General features: G+C 47.1%; 1 protein-coding gene across 1 annotated transcript in view; it reads right to left on the reverse strand.

Annotated features, from left to right (window-relative positions):
- Nucleotides 1–9,710, reverse strand: part of SPAG8 (sperm associated antigen 8) — a 130,222-nt gene extending 120,512 nt beyond the window's left edge. Inside the window, exon 1 of the mRNA XM_029583274.1 lies at nucleotides 9,572–9,710. The gene's annotated coding sequence lies outside the window, so the exon portion shown is untranslated. The remainder of the gene's footprint in view (nucleotides 1–9,571) is intronic.
- Between the last annotated feature and the right edge of the window lie 15,579 nt (nucleotides 9,711–25,289).

Below are 25,289 nucleotides of genomic sequence, written 5' to 3' on the forward strand. Positions count from 1 at the left end.
CGTGACCTCTGGTTCTGCTGATTTTTTTCCGTCTGAAAAGGTTTGTCGTTGTCTTTGGATCATTAAAGTTTTTCAAGTATCTGAAAGTCTGAATCATATCACCCCTGCTCCTCCTTTCCTCCAGGGTGTACATATTTAGATTCTTCAATCTCTCCTCGTACGTCATCCGATGAAGATCCTCCACCTTCTTGGTTGCCCTTCTCTGTACCGCTTCCATCTTGTCTTTGTCTCTTTGTAGATACGGTCTCCAGAACTGAATACAGTACTCCAGGTGAGGCCTCACCAAGGACCTGTACAAGGGAATAATCACTTCCCTTTTCTTACTCGATATTCCTCTCTCTATGCAGCCCAGCATTCTTCTGGCTTTTGCTATCGCCTTGTCACATTGTTTCGCAGACTTCATATCATTAGACACTATCACCCCAAGGTCCCTCTCCTGCTCCGTGCACATCAGCCTTTCCCCCCCCATCGAATACAGTTCATTTGGATTTCCACTCCCCATATGCATGACTTTGCACTTCTTGGCATTGAATCTCAGCTGCCATATCTTCGACCACTCTTCCAGTTTCCTTAAATCCCGTCTCATTCTCTCCACTCCTTCCGGCGTGTCCACTCTGTTGCAGATCTTAGTGTCATCCGCAAAAAGACAAACCTTACCTTCTATCCCGTCCGCAATGTCGCTCACAAAGATATTGAACAGGACCGGTCCCAAAACCGATCCTTGTGGTACACCACTTAAAACCGCTCTCTCTTCAGAGAAAGTTCCGTTTACCATCACACATTGTCTTCTGTCCGTCAACCAATTTGCAATCCAGGTCACCACCTCGGCCCTCACTCCTAAGCTTCTCGTTTTATTCACCAGTCTCCTGTGCGGAACCGTATCAAAAGCTTTGCTGAAATCCAAGTAGATGACATCGAGCGCTCTTCCTTGATCCAATTCTTTGGTTACCCAGTCAAAAAAGTCAATCAGATTTGTCTGACAGGATCTTCCCCTGGTGAATCCATGTTGCCTCTGGTCCATTAATTCTCCTGACTGTAGATAGTTCACTATTCTCTCTTTCAGCAGTGACTCCATTACTTTTCCCACCATTCTAATAATTCCCAACATTCTGTTTGCTTTTTTGACTGCTGCAACACACTGAACCGACGATTTCAATGTGTTATCCACTATGACGCCTAGATCTCTTTCTTGGGTTGTAGTACCTAATATGGAACCCAACATTGTATAACTATAGCATGGGTTATTTTTCCCTATATGCATCACCTTGCACTTATCCACATTAAATTTCATCTGTCATTTGGATGCCCAATTTTCCAGTCTCACAAGGTCTTCCTGCAAATTATCACTATCTGCTTGTGATTTAACTACTCTGAACAATTTTGTGTCATCTGCAAATTTGAATATCTCACTCGTCGTATTTCTTTCCAGATCATTTATAAATATATTGAAAGTAAGGGTCCCAATACAGATCCCTGAGGCACTCCACTGCCCACTCCCTTCCACTGAGAAAATTGTCCATTTAATCCTACTCTCTGTTTCCTGTCTTTTAGCCAGTTTGTAATCCACGAAAGGACATCGCCACCTATCACATGAATTTTTACTTTTCCTAGAAGCCTCTCATGAGGAACTTTGTCAAATGCCTTCTGAAAACCCAAGTATACTACATCTGCCGGTTCACCTTTATCCACATGTTTATTAACTCCTTCAAAAAAGTGAAGCAGATTTGTGAGGCAAGACTTGCCTTGGGTAAAGCCATGTTCACTTTGTTCCATTAAACCATGTCTTTCTATATATTCTGTGATTTTGATGTTTAGAACACTTTCCACTATTTTTCCTGGCACTGTTATGGGAGTCTCTGTTTAGTGGACCCTTGGGCCGACCTGCTGGAGACTGGGAAAGGTGGTCAATGTCTCTAATGAATAGCAGGCCGGGAGGCAGATGTTCAGGCAGGACGTAGATGCTCTTCACCCTGGAAGCTGGTACTCCCCCGGGAGGAGCCCGTAAGAGCCCAACCGCTGGGACTTAGATGGCTTCACCCTTGGAAGCCGAGGCCCCCCCCGGGAAGAGCCCGTAGGGGCCCGGCCACTGGGACTTAGGTGGGTTGTGGATCAGGACAGGTAACTGGAACTAGACTAGGAAGGTTGCAATATTGTAACTGGGCTCGGGTTCTGGAACCAGGCAGGAACTGCAGCAAGATTCGGGTACTGGAACCAAGTAGGAACTGTAGCAAGACTCGGTACTGGAACCAGGCAGGAACTGTTGCAAGACTCAGGTACGGGAACCAGGCAGGAACTGTAGCAGGATTCGGGTACAGGAACCAGGCAGGTACTGGGGCAAGCAAGCAGGAACCAAGCAGGTACTGGAGCAGGAACGGAGCAACGAAGCAAAGTGAGTCACTCCGGGGCACAGCGCAACAGGAAATCGGGAGGCTAACCCGTTGCAAGGCAAAGACTGGATGACTGCGGCCGGCTTATCAAGGCCGCGGCGTCTGACGTCAGGAGTTGGGCGGAGTCACCACTGGCGGGAAACGGCTTAGAAAAGCGCCCAAGTGGGGCACGTGCGCGCCTAGGTGCCGGGCATCCATGGGAGACCTCACAGCGGCGCAGCCCCACTGGGGACACCGCCAAACAGGCCGCACACCAGGCCTCTGGAAGCGGGAGCAGGTCCGCAACACTCTCAGCTATAATTCTCTCTCTGATATAATTCTCCCAGTTCCCCTTCTCTCTCCCAGGTATAATTCACCATTTCCCCTTCTCAGGAATAATCTCCAAGTTCCTCCTCTCTCTTTTACATACAGAGTCCTATATCTCAGTTCCCCCACTTTCTCGCAGGTCTAATTCTCCCAGTTCCCCTTCTCTCTCAGGTCTAATTCTCCCTGTTTCCCTCCCCTTTCAGATATAATCCTCCCAATTCCCCCTCTCTCTCAGCTATAATTCTCCCAGTTCCCCTTCTCTCTCTGATATAATTCTCCCAGTTTCCCTTCTCTCTCCCAGGTATAATTCACCATTTCCCCTTCTCTCTCAGGAATAATCTCCAAGTCCCTCCTCTCTCTTTTACATAGAGTCCTATATCTCAGTTCCCCCACTTTCTCGCAGGTCTAATTCTCCCAGTTCCCCTTCTCTCTCAGGTCTAATTCTCCCTGTTTCCCTCCCCTGTCAGATATAATTCTCCCAATTCCCCCCCTCTCTCAGCTATAATTCTCCCAGTTCCCCTTCTCTCTCAGCTATAATTCTCCCAGTTCCCCTTCTCTTTCAGCTATAATTCTCCCAGTTTCCCTTCTCTCTCCCAGGTATAATTCACCATTTCTCCTTCTCTCTCAGGAATAATCTCCAAGTCCCTCCTCTCTCTTCTACATACAGAGTCCTATATCTCAGTTCCCCCACTTTCTCTCAGGTCTAATTCTCCCAGTTCCCCTTCTCTCTCAGGTCTAATTCTCCCTGTTTCCCTCCTCTGTCAAATATAATTCTCCCAATTCCCCCTCTCTCTCAGCTATAATTCTCCCAGTTTCCCTCCTCTCTCAGATATCATTCTCCCAATTCTCCTTCTCGCTCAGATATAAATCTCCCAGTTTCCCTTCTCTCTCTCTCTGAGATAAATTTCCCATTTCTCCTTCACTCTCAGGTATAGTCTCCAAGTCCCTCGTTGCTCTTTTACAAATAGGACCCCATATCCCAGCTCCCCCACTCTCTCTCAGATAAAATTCTTCCAGTACCCCTTCTCTCTCAGGTATAGTCTCTAAGTCCCCCTCCCTCTTTTAGGTATAGGACACCCATACTCCAGCTCCCCTACTCTCTGAGGTACATTTTTCCATTTCCCTTTCTAACATATAATATTTTACATATAGGGCCACATACCTAAGTTCCCCCACTCTCACTGAGGTATAATTTTCCCATTTCTCTTCATTCTCAGGTGTTATTCTCCTGCTTCCCCTTCTCTCTCATGTATAATTCTCCCAGTTCCCCTTCTGTCTCAGCTATAATTCTCCCAGTTCCCCTTCTCTCTCTGATATAATTCTCCCAATTCCCCCTCTCTCTCGGCTATAATTCTCCCAGTTCCCCTTCTCTCTCAGCTATAATTCTCCCAGTTCCCCTTCTCTCTCAGCTATAATTCTCCCAGTTTTCCTTCTCTCTCCCAGGTATAATTCACCATTTCACCTTCCTTCTCAGGAATATTCTTCAAGTCCCTCCTCTCTCTTTTATGTATAGGACCCCATACCCCAGCTCCCTGACTCTCTCTCAGGTAATATTATCCCAGTACCCCTTCTCTCTCAGGTATAATCTCTCTCTCTTTTAGGTATAGGACGCCCATACTCCAGCTCCCCTACTCTCTGAGGTAAATTTTCCCATTTCCCTTTCTAACATATAATTTTTTACATATAGGGCCACATACCTAAGTTCCCCCACTCTCTCTGAGGTAAATTTACCCATTTCTCTTCATTCTCAGGTGTTATTCTCCTGCTTCCCCTTCTCTCTCATGTATAATTCTCCGCATTCCTCTTCTCTCTCAGATATAATTCTCCCAGTTCCCCTTCTCTGTGTTGTGCCTGTTGGTCGCAGGCAGCTGCAACCTCTGCTGCTCACCTCCTTTCTCTCCACTGCTTCGAGTCTGGGGAGAAAAGCTGCCTCCACTTCTCCACACCGACCCTCATGGCGTTCCCGGACGGCATGGGCGTTCCCGGACGGCATGGGCGCTCCTGGAAGCCATCTTACATCCGGGGTGACCTAAGGCAAGCGCACGCCTGGCCCCTGCTTGAGCGCGTCATGGCGGGAACCTCGGGGGCGTCCCCACCACATGACGTCACCCGCTTTCACTACTTAAGCTCAGCTGCCTTTCAGTATGACAAGTTAGCAAGGATTCCGGTCCTGCTTAATTCCGCCATTCTGCGACTTCAGTTGCTGTTCCTGTCTGGGTGATCTCGGTACTTGCTCCACGGGGGGCCTCGTGTGTACTCAGAGCTATCCGCTCCTCGGAGGGCCATTTCTCACTGCCTCTGCTCTCTTTCAGTGAGCCCATGCACCGTTCCTTGGACGACCTATCTCTGCTCCGTTCCAGGTCTTCTCGGTGTCTATGCTTCAACCTGCTACTTCAGTGCCGTGTGAATACAGAGCCTGCTCTCTTCCTGCCTCTACCTTCACTGAGTGGATTCTCGGGTTATCCCGCTCTGTGGACCACAACCAGATCCATACCATCTTGTACAACCTCACCACCGGCGTCCAGCCTACCCCACGCTGCGGAGCACTACCGGAGATCGCCTGCACAAGCTCCAACAAGAGAAGGTATTCCCCAGGGCACCCCGCACTGCGAGCTACCACCGGATCTCTACTACCATCTTCTATCTCGAGCCTATCTGCACTGCAGACCACTACCAGAGATAGCCTACACAAGTTCCATCGTGAGGAAGTATTTCTTGGACCACTCCACACTGCGGGCTATCATCGGAATAGACCTGCTTACAGGTTCTACATCTTGGACTGAGTTTATTAACCCACTCCTCGGGTTACCACTGTAATACAATAAAGTTATTTCTCTGTTGCTCACCTTCTCTGAGACTCCGCCTGTCATGGTGAGTCCCCTCAGGGCTCCTCCCTGTGGGTGGAGTCAGCTCTTACCACGAACAAGGGGCCCACTGTCTAACTCTAGACACAAAGAACATAACACTCTGTCTCTCTCAGTCTCTCTCTGAAGTAAATTTTCCCATTTCCCCTTCTCTCTCAGGTGTAAACTCCAGCTCCCTCCTCTCTCTTTTACTTATAGGACCCCATATCCCAGCTCCCCCACTCTCACACAGGTATAATAATGCCAGTTCCCCTTCTCTCTCAGGTATAATCTCCAAGTCCCTTCTCAACTTTTTCCTTATAGGTCCCCATGCCCCAGTTCCCCCACTCTCTCTCAGGTATAATTCTCCCATTTCTCTCAGGTCTAATTATTCCAATCCCCTTCTCCCTCAGGTATAATTCTCCCAATACCCTTCTTTCTCGCGCATAATCTCCAACTCCTTCCTCTTTCTTTTACAGATAGGGCCATTATCCCAGCACCCCCACTCTCTCTCTCTCTGAGGTAAATTTTCCCATTCCCCTTCTCTCTCAGGTACAATTCTCCCAGTTCCGCTTCTCTCTCAGGTATAATCTCCAGGTCCCTCCTTTCTTTTACTATAGGACCCCCATATCCCAGCCCCCCCTACTCTCTCTCTCAGGTATAATTCTCCAACTTTCCCTTCTCTCGCAGGTATAATCTCCAAGTCCCTCCTTTCTCTTTTATGTATAGGACCCAGTTCCTTTCTCTCTCAGGTATAATCTCCAGATCCCTCCTTTCTCTTTTATGGATAGGGCCCCATATCCCAGCTCCCCTACTCTCTCTCTCAGGTATAATTCTCCCAGTTTCCCTTCTCTCTCCCAGGTATAATTTTCCCATTTCCCCTACTCTCTCAGGTACAATCTCCAAATCCATCCTCTCTTACGTATAAGGCCTCATACCCCAGCTCCCCCACTCTCCCACAAGTATAATTCTGTCAGTTCCCCTTCTCTCTCAGGTATAATCTCCAAGTCCTTCCTCACTTTTTTCCTTATAGGTCCCCATGCCCCAGCACCCCCTCTCTCTCTGAGGTATAATTCTCCCATTTCTCTCAGGTATAATTCTCCCAATCCCCTTCTCCCTTAGGTATAATTCTCCCAATACCCTTCTTTCTCGCACATAATCTCCAACTCCTTCCTCTTTCTTTTACAGATAGGGCCATTATCCCAGCACCCCCACTCTCTCTCTCTGAGGTAAATTTTCCCATTCCCCTTTTCTCTCAGGTACAATTCTCCCAGTTCTGCTTCTCTCTTAGGTATAATCTCCAGGTCCCTCCTTTCTTTTACTATAGGACCCCATATCCCAGCCCCCCCTACTCTCTGTCTCAGGCATAATTCTCCAACTTTCCCTTCTCTCTCAGGTATAATCTCCAAGTCCTTCCTCACTTTTTTCCTTATAGGTCCCCATGCCCCAGCTCCCCATCTCTCTCTGAGGTATAATTCTCCCATTTCCCCTTATGTCTCAGACATAATTCTCCCAGTTTCCCTTCTCTCTCTCTCTCTGAGGTAAATTTTCCCTTCTCTCTCAGGTGTAATCTCCAGCTCCCTCCTCTCTCTTTTATGTATAGGACCCCATATCCCAGCTCCCCTACTCTCTCTCTCAGGTATAATTCTCCCATTTCCCCTCTCTCTCAGGTATAATCTCCACGTCCCTCCTCTCTCTTCTATGTGTAGAACCCTACATCCCAGCTCTCCCACTCTCTCTCTGGGGTAAATTTTCCCATTTCCCCTCTCTCTCAGGTATAATCTCCAAGTCCCTCCTCTCTTCTGTGGGTAGAACCCCACATCCCAGGTCTCCTACTCTCTCTCTCTCTGAGGTAAATTTTCCCATTTCCCCTTCTCTCTCAGGTATAATCTCTTTTATGTGTAGAACCCCACGTCCCAGCTCTCCCACTCTCTCTCGGGTAAATTTTCCCATTTTCCCTTCTCTCTCAGGTATAATCTCTTTTATGTGTAGAACCCCACGTCCCAGCTCTCCCACTCTCTCTCTGGGGTAAATTTTCCCATTTCCCCTTCTCTCTCAGGTATAATCTCTTTTACGTGTAGAACCCCACATCCCAGCTCTCCCACTCTCTCTCTGAGGTAAATTTTCCCATTTCCCCTTCTCTCTCAGGTATAATCTCTTTTACGTGTAGAACCCCACGTCCCAGCTCACCCACTCTCTCTCTGAGGTAAATTTTCCCATTTCCCCTTCTCTCTCAGATATAATCTCCAAATCCATCCTCTCTCTTTTACGTATAGGACCTCATATCCCAGCTCTCCCACTCTCTCTGAGGCAAATTTTCCCATTTCCCCTTCTCTCTCAGGTATAATCTCTTTTATGTGTAGAACCCCACGTCCCAGCTCTCCCACTCTCTCTCTGGGGTAAATTTTCCCATTTCCCCTTCTCTCTCAGGTATAATCTCCTTTACGTGTAGAACCCCACGTCCCAGCTCTCCCACTCTCTCTCTGAGGTAAATTTTCCCATTTCCCCTTCTCTCTCAAGTATAATCTCTTTTATGTGTAGAACCCCACATCCCAGCTCTCCCACTCTCTCTCTCTCTGAGGTAAATTTTCCCATTTCCCCTTCTCTCTCAGGTATAATCTCTTTTATGTGTAGAACCCCACGTCCCAGCTCCCCCACTCTCTCTCGGGTAAATTTTCCCATTTCCCCTTCTCTCTCAGGTATAATCTCTTTTATGTGTAGAACCCCACGTCCCAGCTCCCCCACTCTCTCTCGGGTAAATTTTCCCATTTTCCCTTCTCTCTCAGGTATAATCTCCTTTACGTGTAGAACCCCACGTCCCAGCTCACCCACTCTCTCTCTGGGGTAAATTTTCCCATTTCCCCTTCTCTTTCAGGTATAATCTCCTTTACGTGTAGAACCCCACATCCCAGCTCTCCCACTCTCTCTCTCTCCCTCTGGGGTAAATTTTCCCATTTCCCCTTCTCTCTCAGGTATAATCTCCTTTACGTGTAGAACCCCACGTCCCAGCTCACCCACTCTCTCTCTGGGGTAAATTTTCCCATTTCCCCTTCTCTTTCAGGTATAATCTCCTTTACGTGTAGAACCCCACATCCCAGCTCTCCCACTCTCTCTCTCTCTCTCTGGGGTAAATTTTCCCATTTCCCCTTCTCTCTCAGATATAATCTCCTTTACGTGTAGAACCCCACGTCCCAGCTCTCCCACTCTCTCTCTGAGGTAAATTTTCCCATTTCCCCTTCTCTCTCAGGTATAATCTCTTTTATGTGTAGAACCCCACGTCCCAGCTCTCCCACTCTCTCTCTCTGGGGTAAATTTTCCCATTTCCCCTGTCTCTCAGGTATAATCTCTTTTATGTGTAGAACCCCACGTCCCAGCTCCCCCACTCTCTCTCTGAGGTAAATTTTCCCATTTCCCCTCTCTCTCAGGTATAATCTCCTTTACGTGTAGAACCCCACATCCCAGCTCTCCCACTCTCTCTCTCTCTGAGGTAAATTTTCCCATTTCCCCTTCTCTCTCAGGTATAATCTCTTTTATGTGTAGAACCCCACGTCCCAGCTCTCCCACTCTCTCTCTCTCTGAGGTAAATTTTCCCATTTCCCCTTCTCTCTCAGGTATAATCTCTTTTATGTGTAGAACCCCACGTCCCAGCTCCCCCACTCTCTCTCTGGGGTAAATTTTCCCATTTCCCCTTCTCTCTCAGGTAATCTCCTTTACGTGTAGAACCCCACATCCCAGCTCTCCCACTCTCTCTCTCTCTCTCTGGGGTAAATTTTCCCATTTCCCCTTCTCTTTCAGGTATAATCTCTTACGTGTAGAACCCCACATCTCAGCTCTCCCACTCTCTCTCTCTCTCTCTGGGGTAAATTTTCCCATTTCCCCTTCTCTTTCAGGTATAATCTCCTTTACGTGTAGAACCCCACATCTCAGCTCTCCCACTCTCTCTCTCTGGGGTACATTTTCCCATTTCCCCTTCTCTCTCAGGTATAATCTCCTTTACGTGTAGAACCCCACATCCCAGGTATAATTTCATCTCACCTGAGTCCTTCCCTCCTGGCACGAACGTTCTGCGCCCGCACACTGCCGCCCCTCGCGACGGTTGCTGTAGCAACGTACAACACTGAAAAGGCGGTGCTGAGCTTGCGTCCAATGGGTGCGAAGCGACCGCGTCACTGAATACCTACCGGGCGCGAAGACACGCCCAAAGGCTCAACCTGAAATCAGTCAGTCCCCGACGGCCGTCTTCCTGGCCCCGCCCATGTTGGGGCGGGGTGGTTGCAGCGTGCCGCCGAAGCCTCGCCCCTTTTCGACGCACCTGAAGGGGCGGAAGCAGAATGCCGCCGAGGCCCCGCCCTTTCTGGCGTTCCTGAGGGGCGGAAGCCAGAGCTGAGCACCCATCTCCAGAGCCCCTCGCCGCGTGTGGCGCTCGGAAAGTGTTGTCTTGCTTTCCCCTTTTCTTTTTCTTTCCTCAAAATACTTTTGAGCATCCCGGGAACATTTTTCCCACCAGAACAATGAACGGAACCTTAGGAACAAATAACATGAAAGGCCTCTGTCAGGGCGGAATGTATAGGAATCCCACTAAATGTTTGCTGTTTTCATTTCCTGTAAGTGTTTAAACCCTTCTCCCCATCCCATTCAAACCTACTCACCTCAGCTTCTTTCCTACTCCTATCATTCATACTGCTAACTCGTTACTTTCCATCTCTCTTCAGATCCCCTGAGTTACTGCAAGCAGACCTCAGATGTCACTTGGCAAGCAGGTTGTGGAAAGGATAAAAGAGATGCCATGTGGTCTTTTACGGTTCAGGGGCCCCCATCCCTACCATGGAACATAATAGCCCAGGGCATGTATATTACCCCATTTTACTGGAGATAATTGTTCAACAAAGGATTTCCACGCCTCCCCATAATTTTTGGTAACTGTTTAGCCACCTTTGCATCCATCTGCATGACTGACTTTTTTTGGATGCTACAAATCTGTAGTAAGCTCTGTGTCTCCATCCAGGTGAGTGCTATGGCTAGGTGTGATGGGGATCTCAGCCTGTCTAATATTTTTCCCCAAAGAACCTTTTTTTAGGCCTGGGTAGTAGGAGGAGTTAGAGATTTTGGGACTACTCTTATGGCTTTAACCCCACCTTTTTCTGGGAGATTATAACCCCATGGGAGCATGCTCAGTGCTCAGAGGGTTAGGTGCAGCTGAAGGAGCTAGAGATCGCTCCCAGAATCTGAACAGAGTGGGTGAGTTGGCAGCAGAAGAAACATAGAAACATAACATAGAAATGACGGCAGAAGAAGACCAAATGGCCCATCAAGTCTGCCCAGCAAGCTACGCACTTTATCCATTTTTTTTCCCTTTTTCTCTCTCCCACCTGTTACTATTGGCTTCCAGTACCCTCCAGCCCTAATTCCCCTCCACCCAATTTAGAGAGCAGCTTTGAATCTGCATCCAAGTGACATCCAGCTCAATTGGGGGTAGCAACCGCTGCAACAAGCAGGCCACCCCCTTGCCCCATACTCTTACCCACCCCTGTTTTTATTTTTTGTTTTGTTGGTTTTTTTTTTTGGAGAGATTCCTCCTGAATCTCAAGTATAGAGAAGAGTTTGCTATTGAAGATTTGTGGATTTCTTGGTCTGAAGGAAGGGTTACCCTTCCTGTCTCCCGGAGGATTGGGATTTGGATATCTTTTTGCCCAAGTGACCAGTCAAGCAAGGATCGAAAGAGAGGAAGAGTTAAGGACTTTGAACTAGATGAACTCAGAGTCTCAACGCTGGATAAGTTGAATTTACAGTTTAAGTTTTTGAGAAGTTTTGGTAACCCAGTTGAACCTTTTCTTGGACTTGGGGATGTATTTTTCCACCAGTTGTTGATACATGTTGGAGCTGCACTCTAGTGGTCCCAGTTCCCATGTCTCAGGAAAATACAAGGTAATATTCCATTTATTTTGTCGTGCCAAAGAAGGAGGGCTCCTTTCGTCTCATCCATGATCTCAAAGGTGTCAACCGTCATCTGCAGGTGAAACATTTCCGCATGGAAACTTTATGCTCGGTGATAATGGCTGTGTAGTCAGGGGAATTTCTGACCTCCCTGGATCTATCAAAAGCATACCTTCACATTCCCATCCGGCCAGATCATCAATGTTTTCTGCGGTTTGCAGTTTAGGGGCACCATTTTCAGTTTCAGGCACTGCCCTTTGGTTTGGCCACTGCTCCAAGAACCTTCTCCAAGGTAATGGTGGTGGTTGCGGCAGAATTGAGGAAGGGTGGGATCCTATTACACCCGTATTTGGACAACTGACTGATCTGAGCCAAGTCACCGGAAGAGAGCCACCTGGTGACTCACAAGATGATTTCCCTGCTGCAGGAACTCGGCTGGGTGATGAACCTGGCCAAAAGCAGTTTTCAGCCTACTCAGATGCTGGACTACCTCAGGGCTTATTTCAATACGAAGCAGGGCAAGGTGTTCCTGCTGGAAGCTCGAATTCAGAAGTTGCTAGTGCAGCTCCATCTGCTTATGAGCACTCTGCGCACAACTGTAGGTTTTACCTGCAAGTACTTGGCTTAATGGCAATGATCTGGAAGGAGTACCATGGGCGAGGGTGCATATGCGTCCTCTTCAGCACTCCCTGCTGTCTCGGTGGAACCTGCAGTCTCAAGATTACTTGATTCGACTTCACCTTCCAATGGAGGTTTTCTCCCAACTGCAGTGGTGACTGCAAGTGGAACATCTAAGGAAGGGAGTTTCCCTGATCCCTCTGGACTGGCTAGTGCTGGCGATGGATGTGAGTCTTCTTCGTTGGGGAGCTCACTGTCAGGAGCTGACAGCTCAAGGCTGGCTGGAATGTGGAGGAGTCTCTCCGGAACATCAATCGCCTAAAAGCCAGAGCAGTCCAGTTCGTGTATTTACAGTTCAGCGACAGACTGCAGGGTCGTTCGGTCCACATAATGTCAGACAATACTATAACGGTGGCTTACGTCAGTCAGCAGGGAGGTACCAAGAGCCAAGTGCTGCAGGAAATAGATCAGCTTATGGAATGGGCAGAAGAGCATCTCCAGATGATCTCGGCCTCGCACATCGCAGGCAAAGACAACGTAAGAGCAGACTTTCTCAGCTGGAAGAGTCAGGAACCAGGATAGTGGCTATTGTCAGATGGGATATTTCAACTGATTCGGGATCGCTGGGGTCTTCCGTTCTTAGACCTGTTGGTGACCTTGCAGAATGCGAAGGTTTCATGCTTCTTCAGTCACAGAAGAGATCGATTTCCTAGTGCAGGAGTGGCCGAAAGACGAATTGCTGTATACCTTTCCTCCATGGCCCATGTTGGGCAGATTGATTTGAAGGATCAAACGCTACAGAGGGATGGTATTCTTAGTCACTCCGGATTGGCCCAGGAGACCATAGTATGCAGATCTACAGAAGTTCCTTGTGGACTTGCCTCTTCAACTTCCAGTGCACAGGGACCCGTTCTTCATGAAGATTCAAATCGATTTTATGTTATGGTTTGGCCCTTGAAAGGGCTTGCTTGCTTAAACATGGCTATTCCGTGGCAGTGATTTCCACCTTAATAAGAGCAAGAAAGTTCTCCACTTTCTTGGCCTATGTGCAGGTCTGGAAAGTGTTTGAGGCCTGGTGTTGAGGATTGAGGTACTCTTCCTTCCTTGGTCAAGATTCCGCTCATCTTGGAATTTTTGCAGGATGGCTTACATAAAGGCTTGGCTCTCAATTCCTTGAAGGTACAGGTAGCAGCACTCTCCTGTTTTAGGGGCCAGGTAAACAGTGGTTCCTTGGCTTATCCTGGTGTGGCCCATTTTCTGAGAGTTATGAAACATCTTCAGCCTCCCTTGCAGTTTCCGGTGCCCTTATGGAGTCTTAATTTGGTATTGGACTTCTTGGCAGGCCCTACGTTTAGCTCGCTGCATACTCTCTCCTTCTGGTGGTTGACTTTGAAGATGGCATTTCTGGTGGCCATTTATTCTGCGTGAAAGGTTTCTGAACTGCAGGCCCTGTCTTGCCGAAAACTGTTTCTCTAGGTGTCTCCAGGGGCAGTACAGTTGCATACTGTTTCCTCCTTTTTACTGAAGGTGGTCATTGAGTTTCACTTGAATCAGTCCATCCCCTGCTGTTCTTAGACAGAGAGCAAGATGTAGAAGAGTATCATTTGTTGTGACCAGGAGCGGTTCTATCATGAGGTAGAGTGAGGCGGCCTCAAGTGGCAGAATTTTGAAGCAGCAAAAAGTGTCGCTCCAAAACACCTCTACCGCATCCACCGCCTCACCCTGCCCGATCCACTTAGTGGTAAGACTGGAGATGACAACCAAGATTCAAGCTATGCCCTCTCCCCACTCCCTCTGCCGGTCTCTTGGTCTCTCTACCCTTCCCCCTTCCCCCTCCCCCTGCCCCCACACCCCCTCTCTCCCCTGCCACCTCTCACACTGCTCCCATCCCCCACATCCCCTCTCTCCTCCCCCTCACTCTGCTCTACCTCCTCACGCTCTCTTCTTACCTCCTCCCTCTGCACCCTGGTTTCTCTCCACCCCCCGCCCCTACACTCCCTTTCCTTACCCCCTCCCTCTGTTACCACAAGACTGGCCCCCAGCAGCAGGAGATGATGGGATAAACGAAACTCCTGCTGCCACGGTGGCTGACAGTGGACCACATCTTATAGGCGGCTGAAAAAAAGGCCTAAGCCCTCTGGGTGTGTGTGGGTGACTGCTTGCCTGGGTAGATGTGTGACTGCTTGTGTGTGTGTTGGAAGGGGGTGAGTGTTTGTGTGTGTTTATGAGAGGGTGGGGTGTGTGTGTGTATAGAAGATGAGGTATGTGTATATATGAGAGTGTGTATGTGTGTGGCTGTGAGAGAGTGTCTGCACACATGTGAGTGTGTATGTGAGAGTACCTGTATATATGTGTGTGAGAGAGGCTAAAGTTTGTGCTCCCTCCTCCAATCTACAACAATCTCAGTAGGACTGGAAATCTAAAGTTCCAGGTATGGAGAGTGGGAGATTTTTTTTTTTATCCTTGTTAGTTTTAATTATTGGAGGTGATGTATCTGCAGTTTTGAAATATGTTAATAGTGTTTGGTAATATTTTAAACATTTTTATCTGTGTTTTTAATTGGCTGAATTTATCAGCAGATTTGACATTCTTTTTATTGGTATGTTTAATGTTTCTTGATTGTGTTTGCATTGCTTGCAGCGTTTTGCTCCTTGTGATTTCCAGTTCAGTTTTTGTCTGCACGTTTCAGTTTATATTTTCTGATCTCTGTATTCTGTATTTGGTGAGAGGCTGCCTGTGTTCTGCGTGTGTGACTGAGGCTTTAGCTATTCTGCCAGCCTGTAGTTTCTGTGCAGGGATTTACAACAACCTGGCTTTAATCTGTTTTCCTAATAAGAGGTGTATTGGTGATTAGGGCCTGATGTAATATTTGCAGTACGGCTTTTTCATAGGTTGAGTGCTGGCAGTTATGATATGGAAGGCTTCCTATATTGGAATTGTAGTTCTCTTTATTCCTGGCTTTCTGTGGGCCAAGTCCACCCACAATGCACGTTACCATAGGCCTAATACCATATGGGATCCAGTAAACTGCCTTGATTATTACTATGAGAAAGGTCGTTTATTAAGTCTATTAAACTATTATTAGTGAAAGTGTGTTTTTTTGCAATGTATGCCTATATAATATATATGTTGTTGTAAGTGATATTTTACTTCTGACGATTATACAGTGAATGTCTATTTTCCATATGCAATCTGCCTTTTTAGGTTGGGGAAGTTAATACATTTTAAAATGTAAACAAATGCATAAGTTTTGATTATATAGGAGGGAAGGGGGGATGAATGGCTATAAGGTTTGTGTAGGGCATCTAATACCTTTATATCAGCCCTAGGAAAGAGTGCGCCACACGCACAGCCTCCCACCATTCACCAATCTCTCACACTCCCAGGGGGCAGATCCTGGGGAAGGGTGGGAGGCAGGCAATAGGGAATGGGGGAGTCCTATTTCTAGACCCAGGAGGTGGGACAGCCAAAGTCCGCCCCAACCCATTAAACATCAGTCCGGTGCCCCCTACTGCAGATGCCGAAGACTGAGAACAAAAAATAACAGGCCCAATGTTGCATCGGAGGTGGACCCTAGGGCCGAGGTGGGGTTGACGAAACCCATAGGTGAGGACCCCACCGTCGGCAGGTGGAGTGGGCTGAAGGTAGAGGCCGCTGGAGCTTCATCTATACCAGCCCTCGTTCCCCACAGGTTGAGCCTTTGGGTGCCAGGGCCGGTCTACAATTGTATTTTTCAGTTCTTTCAGCCCTCTGGCATGCATACCATCTGTTCCAAGTGATTTGCTACTCTTTAGTTGGTCAATTTTTCCTAGTACATCTTCCAGGTTCACTGAGAATTGTTTTAATTCTGTTGAATATCATTTCTCACATGGGTATCTCTCTTACATCTTCCTCAGTGAATATAGAAGAAAAGAATTCATTTAGTTTCTCTGCTGTGGCTTTGTCATCCCTGCCTCTTTTACCCCTTGATTATCTAATGGTTCAAATGACTCCCTCACAGGCTTTTTCCTTGAATGTTCCTGGAAAGGGTTGTATTATTTTGATTTTTACTTCCACTGCAAGCTTCTTTTCAAATTCTCTCTTTGTCTTCCTTCTCAATGCTTTGCATTCAACTTGCCAGTGCTTATGCTGTTTCCTGTTTTCTTCATTCAGATCCCTTTTCCATTTCTTGAAAGATGTTCTTTTAGTTATTAAGGCCTCTCTCACGTCACCTTTTAACCAAGCCGATAATCATTTAGCCTTCCTTCCACCTTTTCTAATGCGTGGAATACATCTGTTCTGGGCTTCCAAGATGGCATTTTTAAACAGTGCCCATGCTTGATATAAACTCGTAACCTTTGCAACTGCTCTTTTCGGGGTTTTTCTAACCATTTTCCTCATTTTATCAGTTATCTTTTTGAAAGTAAAATGCTTTCACATTAGATTTCTTTAGTGTCCTTCTTCCATTTATTAAGTAAAATTTGATCATGTTATGATCGCTATTGCCAAGTGGCTCCAACACTGGTTACCATTGCAAAAAAATCTTGTTTATTCACTTAGGCCTAAAATCATTTCCTCTCTTGTTGTTTCTTGTACCAGCAGCTTTGAAGCAGTCATTTATTTCATCTAGGTACTTTACTTCTCTAGAATGCCCTGATGTAACATTCACCCAGTCAATACTGGGGTAATTAATATCACCCCTTATTACTGTGCTGTTGATTTTGTTAGCTTCCCTAATTTCTTTTAGCATTTCATTGACAGTTCATTCTGGCCAGGTGGATGGTATATTACCCTCACTACTATTTTATTCCCCTTTTCACCTGGAATTTCTATCCCTAAAGATTCAACATTGCATTTTGTTTCCTGCAGAACTTTTATCCTGTTTAACTCAATGTTCTCTTTAACATATAGAGCCACCCCTCCACCAGTTTAATCCATCCTATCATTTCGATATAATTTGTACCCTGGTATCACAGTGTCCCATTAGTTATCCTCCTTCTACCAGGTCTCCGAGATGTCAATGATATCTCCCTCTTCATCCAGGGTTATACACTCTAACTCTCTCATCTTATTTTATAGACTTCTAGCATTTGTATACAGACATTTCAAAGTATGCTTTTGTTTGTATTAACAACCTGCTTATCAGTTGGGAGAGGTAATTTGAAATCTTTCTGCTCTGACTGCTCTTTACTTGAAAGTACTTTCTCCATTTTAGCATTTACTGCAACCTCTCTACTGGGATACTCTGCTTTCCCTGTTCTCTTAGTGTCCTTCAAAGAAACATCATTCTGAACCATGCACCTCTGAGTGACTATCGGCTTCCCCCCATCATCTAGTTTATAAACTACTCTATCTCCTTTTTAAAGATTAATACAAGCCGCCTGATTCCACTCTGGTTAAGGTGGAGCTCATCCTTTCAGAAAAGGCCCCCCCCCTTCCCCAAAATGATGCCCAGTTCCTAACAAATAAACACCCCTCTTCCCTGCACCACTGTCCCATCCACGCATTGAGACTCCGGAGCTCTGCCTGCCTTTGTGGTCCTGCACATGAAACAAGGAGCATTTCTGCTACCCTAGAGGTTCTGGATTTCATCTTTCAACCTAAAATCCTAAATTTGGCTGCCAGAACCTCCCTCCTATGTCATTGATACCCACTGGCTTCTCCTCAGCCCTATCTACAAATTCTATCTATGTGATGCATGAGATCCACCACCTTCACACCAGACAGGCAGGTTACCATGTGATCCTCATGTCCGCCAGCCACCCAGCCATCTACCTTCCTAAAAATCAAATCACTAACTACAATGGCTTTCCTAACCCTTGCCTCCTGGTCACGTGCCCCTGGAGACATATCCTTGGTGCACAAGGACACTACATCACCTTGAGGGCAGGTCCTAGTTACAGGATTGCTTCCTGCCTCACCAAGGTGATGCTGTCCTTCCAGATCACCTTTCTCCTCCAAGGCAGCACAGGAGGTGAACAATTGGAGGTGGGACTCCTCTACTATGTCCCTGGAGGTCTCCTCTATCTGCCTCTCTGTCTCCCTTAACCATCAGGCCTGCCATTCTAGCCTCCAGACATCGGACATTTTGAGATCAGACTCATTCTCTGAGAGCCAGGAGCTCTTTGCACCTAGTGCACACTTACAACCTCTCGCAAGCTAGGAGATAATTGTACATGTGGCACTCAGTGCAAAAGACTGGAAAGCCTTCCTCTTGCTCATGGACTACTGGCTGCGTCTTAATTTTGTTGATTTGTTATTGAGTTACAATTTCTAAGGGAGAAGGAATACAAAGTTAATCTCAAGTACTTTTAGTCTATTGATATATTTTAAGAAGAATTTAGAATTGTACCAAGGGAAACAGCAAATCGATCCATCCTTCTGAAGCAGATGTGCAGATGTATTGCATGGTACTGCAGTAGACAGATGGATTAATTTGCGGTTTCCCTTGGTACTCTATGAGGTATAAATTCTTACACAAATGGATCAAACACTAGGGGGAACTCAGTAGCTTGCTCCTGTGGTGGTTTCGGCAGCAAGAACTGCAGACTGGGCTTCCAGGCGGACAGGCAAAGAGCACTGAGTTTCCTGGTAGAAGTGGAAGCTCAGGAAATCAGGTAAAAAGCCATGAATAATATCCTGGTGGAAGCAGACTCCCAGTAAGAAAATCAAAGTGCATTGAAGTTCCTGATAACTGCAGATTACCAGTTTAGCAGACAAAGATCCCTGAATGTTCTGGTGGAAATGGACTCTCAGGTTAACAGAAAAAGAGCCCTCAATGTCCTGATAAAAAGAGACTCCCAGAGCAGACAGACTGCACTGATTTCCCTGATGGAGTGGGCTCCCAGAGCAGCAGGTATAGGGCCTGATTTGTTCCAGCTATGAGCAGGAGCTGGAGGAGACACTGCAGGTAAGGTTGTGGAAATCAACATGTCGGCTAATTCATAAGAAAGTGTTTATTTGACCGAGAAAATCCATACATATTGCATGTATGATAAGTCATAAAATATTGTGCTGTCCAGTTTTCTTGAGCAGAATAAACTTGCCAAGAAAGACAATTAAATGCAAGTCAGGTTGTGAACCAGCTTCAGTTAAAGGGATTAGAGGCATTACATGAAGTTAGCACGTAGCTCATTTAAAACAAATCGAAGAAAATTCTTTTTCACTCAACGCATAGTGAAGCTCTGGAATTCATTGCCAGAGGACGTGATTGTGGCTCATCTAGTAGAAAGAGTTTCTCCCAAGAGGTAATGAATAGTCTTTTGAAAGCCAGAAGGTTGTCCTCTTTTCTAATTTTGACCATGGAGCGCCAGTTACCAGTTGTCCCCTAGGAAGGCGGTGATGTTAGTGATTCTGGAGTTCTTGCAGGAAGGATTCTGAGGGTCTGGGCACTTATTCTTTGTAGCTGCACATTGCAGCCTTTGTATGCTTCGGGGAGGGCATATAATGGTAAGCATTGATCTTTTCTACTAGATGGGAGACCAGACTCAGGAGTGCCAGTCCTTGCACCCATGCCTAGGGTGGATCTGAAGTCCAGAGCCATAGGTGAGGGAGCCTTGCCAGAGGAGATTTTGCTTGCTTTGGCATGTAGGGTGCCTGAGTAGGCTCTACTCTGAGAGGAACAGCTCCATCTCTTTACAGACCTGCAGAGCACTGCCATCTATGCCCAGGTTTACTGGGATCCAGTGACATCTGAGCACAGTCATAGTAATTAGCAGAGTCGTGATCGGGTCCCAGGCGCATGTAGAAGATGTCATGGCCAATCTGTGATGGACATCTGGAGCCCATAGATCCAGTCCTTGAAGTTGCTTTATGTGGCCTTCGTGGAGCCAGACATCCAGATACCTTCTTTTTCTTGTTTATAGCACTGTAAAGTGAGGCAGCAAGGCAATGCCAGAGAAAGCAGAAAAAGACTACCAAGAGTAGGTGAGAGAGAAAGTGAGGGTCCATGTCTGTGCAGAAGCTCAGTCAAGAAAAGATTGAGGGTCTCACAAGACAGTGCACGCGGGAGCGCTATACATTCTGAGTGGTAAACCTTTACTGAGCTAGAGAGATGAGACCGTTTAGCGCCATCGGATGACAGCACCCATGTGAAAATGGAGAAAATCACCCATGTGATTGCCAGTGGAGAAAATGCATGAAATTGGTAAAGGTAGAAAGGTGAAAACTTTAATGCAAAATTAACGGGAGCATTTTTAGAATCTGGAAGCTCAGGGTCTGCATTAGACTGCAATTGAAGCAACTTTGATGGACAAGTTTAAAAATATACTGAACAAATTCCTAGCTCTTGATTCTACGGATGAGTAGAGTGATGTGTGATGACCAGAATCAACACTGGATGTCTGCAGCCTACAGAAAGGGCGATGTCTTTTCAATGTAAGAAGAGCTGTGTGCGTTGCCCATTAGCCGCAGAGGAGCACTATAACACACACACACACACACACACACACACCCTCCTTTGGCTGAAGCAGCAGTCGCCTGGCTTGCATCCTTTGGGCCTCGCCGGGGTTTGTTTTGGAGCACATCTGTACTCCCAGACACATTTAGGGAAGCAGATGGGGCAGGACGGAGTCTCTTGGCCTTCCCTCAGACCACCAGCCGTGGGACTAGGGGAGAGGGGCATGCTGAAAGTGGACACGGGCTTGTGTTTCACAGCCTGGCCCAGGGCTGCAGCAGTGACTCACCCAGCACAGCTGGCAGAGACCTGGCTTTCCATGCCCTAATGTCTAGAAAAGCAGAGGAGATTTATATGCTTGGGCACAATGCCAGCACTCCTTCCAACTATCTAGTGAAACAGTCGTGTGTGTATCATCGGTAGCTGGAGGACACACCACCTGCGTGGAAGAGATGGGGAGGCTGATGAGCTGGCATGACAGACCCCAGCCACAGTGCGTTCCTGCTGTGCTAATACTCCAGGAACACAGCCACATGAGCAGGCGCACAGCTCTTCCACTCTGCCTCTGCAGAGCCTCCGTCAGCACAACTCCAGGACCCCCTTTCATGCAGCACCCACGTTTTATCTTCATAAACAGCTCAGGTGCCTCCAGGCTTAGCCTCCGTAAACGCAGCTCCAGCATATACCCCTCTGCGGATGGAAGTCAGACACTCATTATCACAAGCCTAGAGTTGTCCCTTCAAACTCATCCTGCTTAGACAGCTCCCTTCTCATGCTGTCCAGAAGCACACAGCGGCACTGTTCCCTGGCATGACATTATATGCATAGGACGAGGAGGAAAGGGACGACTGCACAGTCCTGTCCTGATCTTCTTTAGCCCACATCGGAAGGAGTAGGATATGGATTGCGGACTGGGAGTAAGCTTGGGGCATCGAGGCTCCCTGGTTGTTGGAGCTCTCGAGCTCCTGTGTTGCGTCTGTTAAAGGGAGGCTTTTATTAGGCCAGTGTAGATCAGTTGATCCAGTTTTGGTATCCGGGCGGCGGTGTGTAGCAGTTATATGCTGCGTGCGAGCCTGCGCTGGGTACACGTCTCGGGATGATCTCCCTCTGGCAGAGTCTGAACAGGCTAAATTTTAAAAGTAAATTATTCTACCGGGCTCTAAAACACCTAAATACACCTTCTAGTGCAGAGGTGGCCAGCTCCGGTCCTCGAGAGCCACAAACAGGCCAGGTTTTCAGGATATCCACAATGAATATGCACGAGCTACATTTGCGTGCCCTGCCTCCATCATGCACAGGAAACAGAAGCTCTCACCAGATACAGCACTGGTTCCCATCAACCCTGTCCTGGGGATTTCAGGGTATGAGCAATGAATATGCATGAGAGTAATTTGCATCTTGTGGAGGCAGTGCATGCAAATTTTCTTTCATGCATATTCATTGTGGATACCCTGAAAACCCGACTGGCTGGGGGGGGGGGGGGGTTTGGGTTCACAAATTAGAAAGAGAAATGTGCAGACCAAACCTGAATTCTTTCTTCGTCCTGCTATCCCGCTCGCCCCCCCTGTTCCCTGTAGAAAGGAGAGGAGAGGCAGCTCTTCCTTGCCTTGCACTGTGCTCTGCCTGTTCCAGGCTCGCCTGCTCCTCGCCTGCTGCCTGGGAAGGGAGGAACCGGGCGGAAAGCACAGGGGCTGCTCTCAGCTGCGGGAGCCTCAGGGCCCGGGCCAACGGCATCATCGGGGCAGAACCTTGCGTGCTTATGCCCTTAGGTTAAAACAACCCTGCTGATGATGCCCGAGGCAGCCTCGCACCCCCACCTCCACCCCCTGAGAGTAACGAAACCTTTAGGGCCATTTACTAGAAGGACGTTTAGAGCTTGGGGCTTGGCTGGATTTAGGATTTTGGCAGCCCTAGGCACTGTTGCCCCCGCCCTCCACATTCCCCTGCCACCTCCATCCCCAAGGTTGAAAAAACAGGGAGCAGAAGGTCTAAGGCACAGTCCCTTAATTTCCTGTGGCAAAAATTTAAAATTTCTGAAACAAACTGGCAAACATTTCCATCTTTTACATGACATTATAAAAACAGAGTAGTTTTCGGCTATGATTATTAGTATCATTTATTTTATTTTTATTGGGTGAAGAAAAGTGAGCTCAAGTATCAGTACAGGGAGGAGAGCTCAGGAACGGGAGGGGAAGGGGGAAGGGGGAAGGGGGGAGGAGGATCGGGAATGGGGCGAGGAGAAAGGGAAAGAAATGTGAAAGGAAAGAAGACTAGGGATGGGGTGGAGGGGAGATGGGGAAGAGGAGGGAGGTTCTTAGAGGAGGACCAGAAGGTTCATCTGCATACTGCTCCCAGCATCCCGCAGGAGAGGAGTCCAGAAGTCACCGCAAGCGACCCAGGGATTGACGTCCATAGCCCAGCTTCCAGAGGCCCCGCCCCCTTTGCAGTAGAGGAGGACCGGAAGGCTCATCTGCATACTGCTTCCATCATCCCCGGGAGAGGAGTCCAGAAGTCACCGCAAATGATCCAGGATTTGACGTCCATAGCCCCAGCTTCCAGAGGCCCTACCCCCTTTGCAGTAGAAGAGGACCGGAATCTCAAAGCCTACCATTAACTGAGTGAAGATTGGTAAGTATAGCTTTCAGAAATTTTTGGGCTTATAAAAGTTTGCTGAAAGATGAAATTAAGGGATATATTCTTTAGAGTTTGTACGTGTCTGAGGTAATAAGCAAGCCAGTGATAGTTAATTTTAGTGTCTGTCTTTCCCACCCACTGAACCCTTGATTTTTAGGCACAAGACACTTTCTCATTAAAAATCAATTAGGGTCTTAACTAAATCACACTATTCTACCAGCCCTTATTGAAAGTTTAATCATCCCCTTGTAGGACACTAGCTGATTAATTAGTAAATTCACCTGTAAATTTAAACTACTTTCATTCCAACTCCCTTAGTATCCTAAACTTAACTAGGAACTCAATAAAACTAAGATGAAGGCAGCAGTCCAGCAGCAAGAGGGGGGCTTTCCAGTCTTTTGCATTGAGTGTCACATGTATGATTTTTTACCCGCCGGTGAGAGATTGTATGTGTGCACTCTGTGCAAAGAGCTCCTGGCTCTCAGGGAACAAGTCCAATCTCTGGAGGCTAGAGTAGCAGACTTGGAGGAGCTGAGGGAGACAGAGAGGTACATTGATGAGACCTTCAGGGACATCGTAGCCAAGTCCCAAATCCAGTCTGGCAGCCCTAGTGCTGCCTTGGATCAGAAAGTTCTCCCAGTAGGAGAACATCACCCTGGTGTAGCAGAAAGTGATCCTGTAGCAAGGACCTGCTCTCCAGGTGATGTATTGTCCTCTCGCACTGAGGACATGTCTCCCAGGGCTACTGCCCAGGAGGGACGGGTTAGGTTGGCTGTCATAGTTGATGATTCGATTATTAGGAATGTAGATAGCTGGGTGGCTGGTGGGCGTGAGGATCGCCTGGTAACTTGCCTGCCTAGTGCGAAATTGGCAGACCTCACGCGTCACCTAGATAGGATTATAGACAGTGCTGGGGAGGAGCCGGCTGTCATGGTACATGTGGGCACCAACGACATAGGAAAATGTGGGAGAGAGTTTCTGGAAGCCAAATTTAGGATTTTAGGTAGGAAGCTAAAATCCAGAATCTCCAGGGAGGCATTCTCTGAAATGCTCCCTGTTCCACGCGCAGGTCACCAGTGGCAGGCAGAGCTCCAGATTCTCAATGTGTGGATGAGACGATGGTGCAGGGAAGAGGGATTCAGCTTTGTAAAGAACTGGGGAAACCTTTGGGGAAAGGGTAGACTTTTCCGAAAGGATGGGCTCCACCTTAACCAGAATGGAACCAAGCTGCTGGCATTAACTATCAAAAAGGAGATAGAGCAGCTTTTAAACTAGAACAAGGGGGAAAGCCGGCAGTCACTCAGCAGTGCATGGTTCAGAGAAATGTATCCTTGAAGGATACTAATGAAACAGGAGAGTTAAGGCATCCCAACAGAGAGGTTCCATTAAATGCAAACATAGTTCATATGCCTAAATGTAAAAAATCACCAAAGCTAATGATTTCCAAATTATCCCAAACAACTGAAAAGCAGGTTGTTAAAACAAACAAAAAACACACTTTGAAATGTCTGTATGCCAATGTCAGAAGTCTAAGAAGTAAGATGGGAGAGTTAGAGTGTATAACAGCAAATGATGAGATTGACATAATTGGCATCACAGAAACTTGGTGGAAGGAGGATAACCAATGGGAGAGTGCTATATCAGGGTACAAATTATATCGCAATGATAGGGTGAAAGGAAGGCAAAACGATTACCGTCTTGGTTAAAAGGTGAGGTGAAAGAGGCTATTTTACCCAAAAAAACATCCTTCAAAACTTGAAAGAAGGATCCATCTGAAGAAAATAGGATAAAACATAAGCATTGTCAAGTTAATTGTAAAACATTAATAAGACAGGCGAAGAGAGAATTTGAAATGAAGTTGGCCATAGAGGCAAAAACTCATAATAAAAACTTTTTAAAATATATCCAAAGCAAGAAACCCGTGAGGGAGTCGGTTCGACCATTAGATGACCGAGGGGTTAAAGGGGCTCTTAGGGAAGATAAGGCCATTGAGAAAGACTAAATGAATTCTTTGCTTCCGTGTTTACTAATGAGGATGTTGGGGAGATACCAGTTCCGGAGATGGTTTTCAGGGGTGATGAATCAGACAAACTGAACGAAATCACTGTGAACCTGGAAGATGTAGTAGGCCAGATTGACAAACTAAAGAGTAGCAAATCACCTGGACTGGATGGTATGCATCCTAGGGTAATG

This window comes from Rhinatrema bivittatum, chromosome 1 (assembly GCF_901001135.1).
Source record: "Rhinatrema bivittatum chromosome 1, aRhiBiv1.1, whole genome shotgun sequence".
Classification (NCBI taxonomy): domain Eukaryota; kingdom Metazoa; phylum Chordata; class Amphibia; order Gymnophiona; family Rhinatrematidae; genus Rhinatrema; species Rhinatrema bivittatum.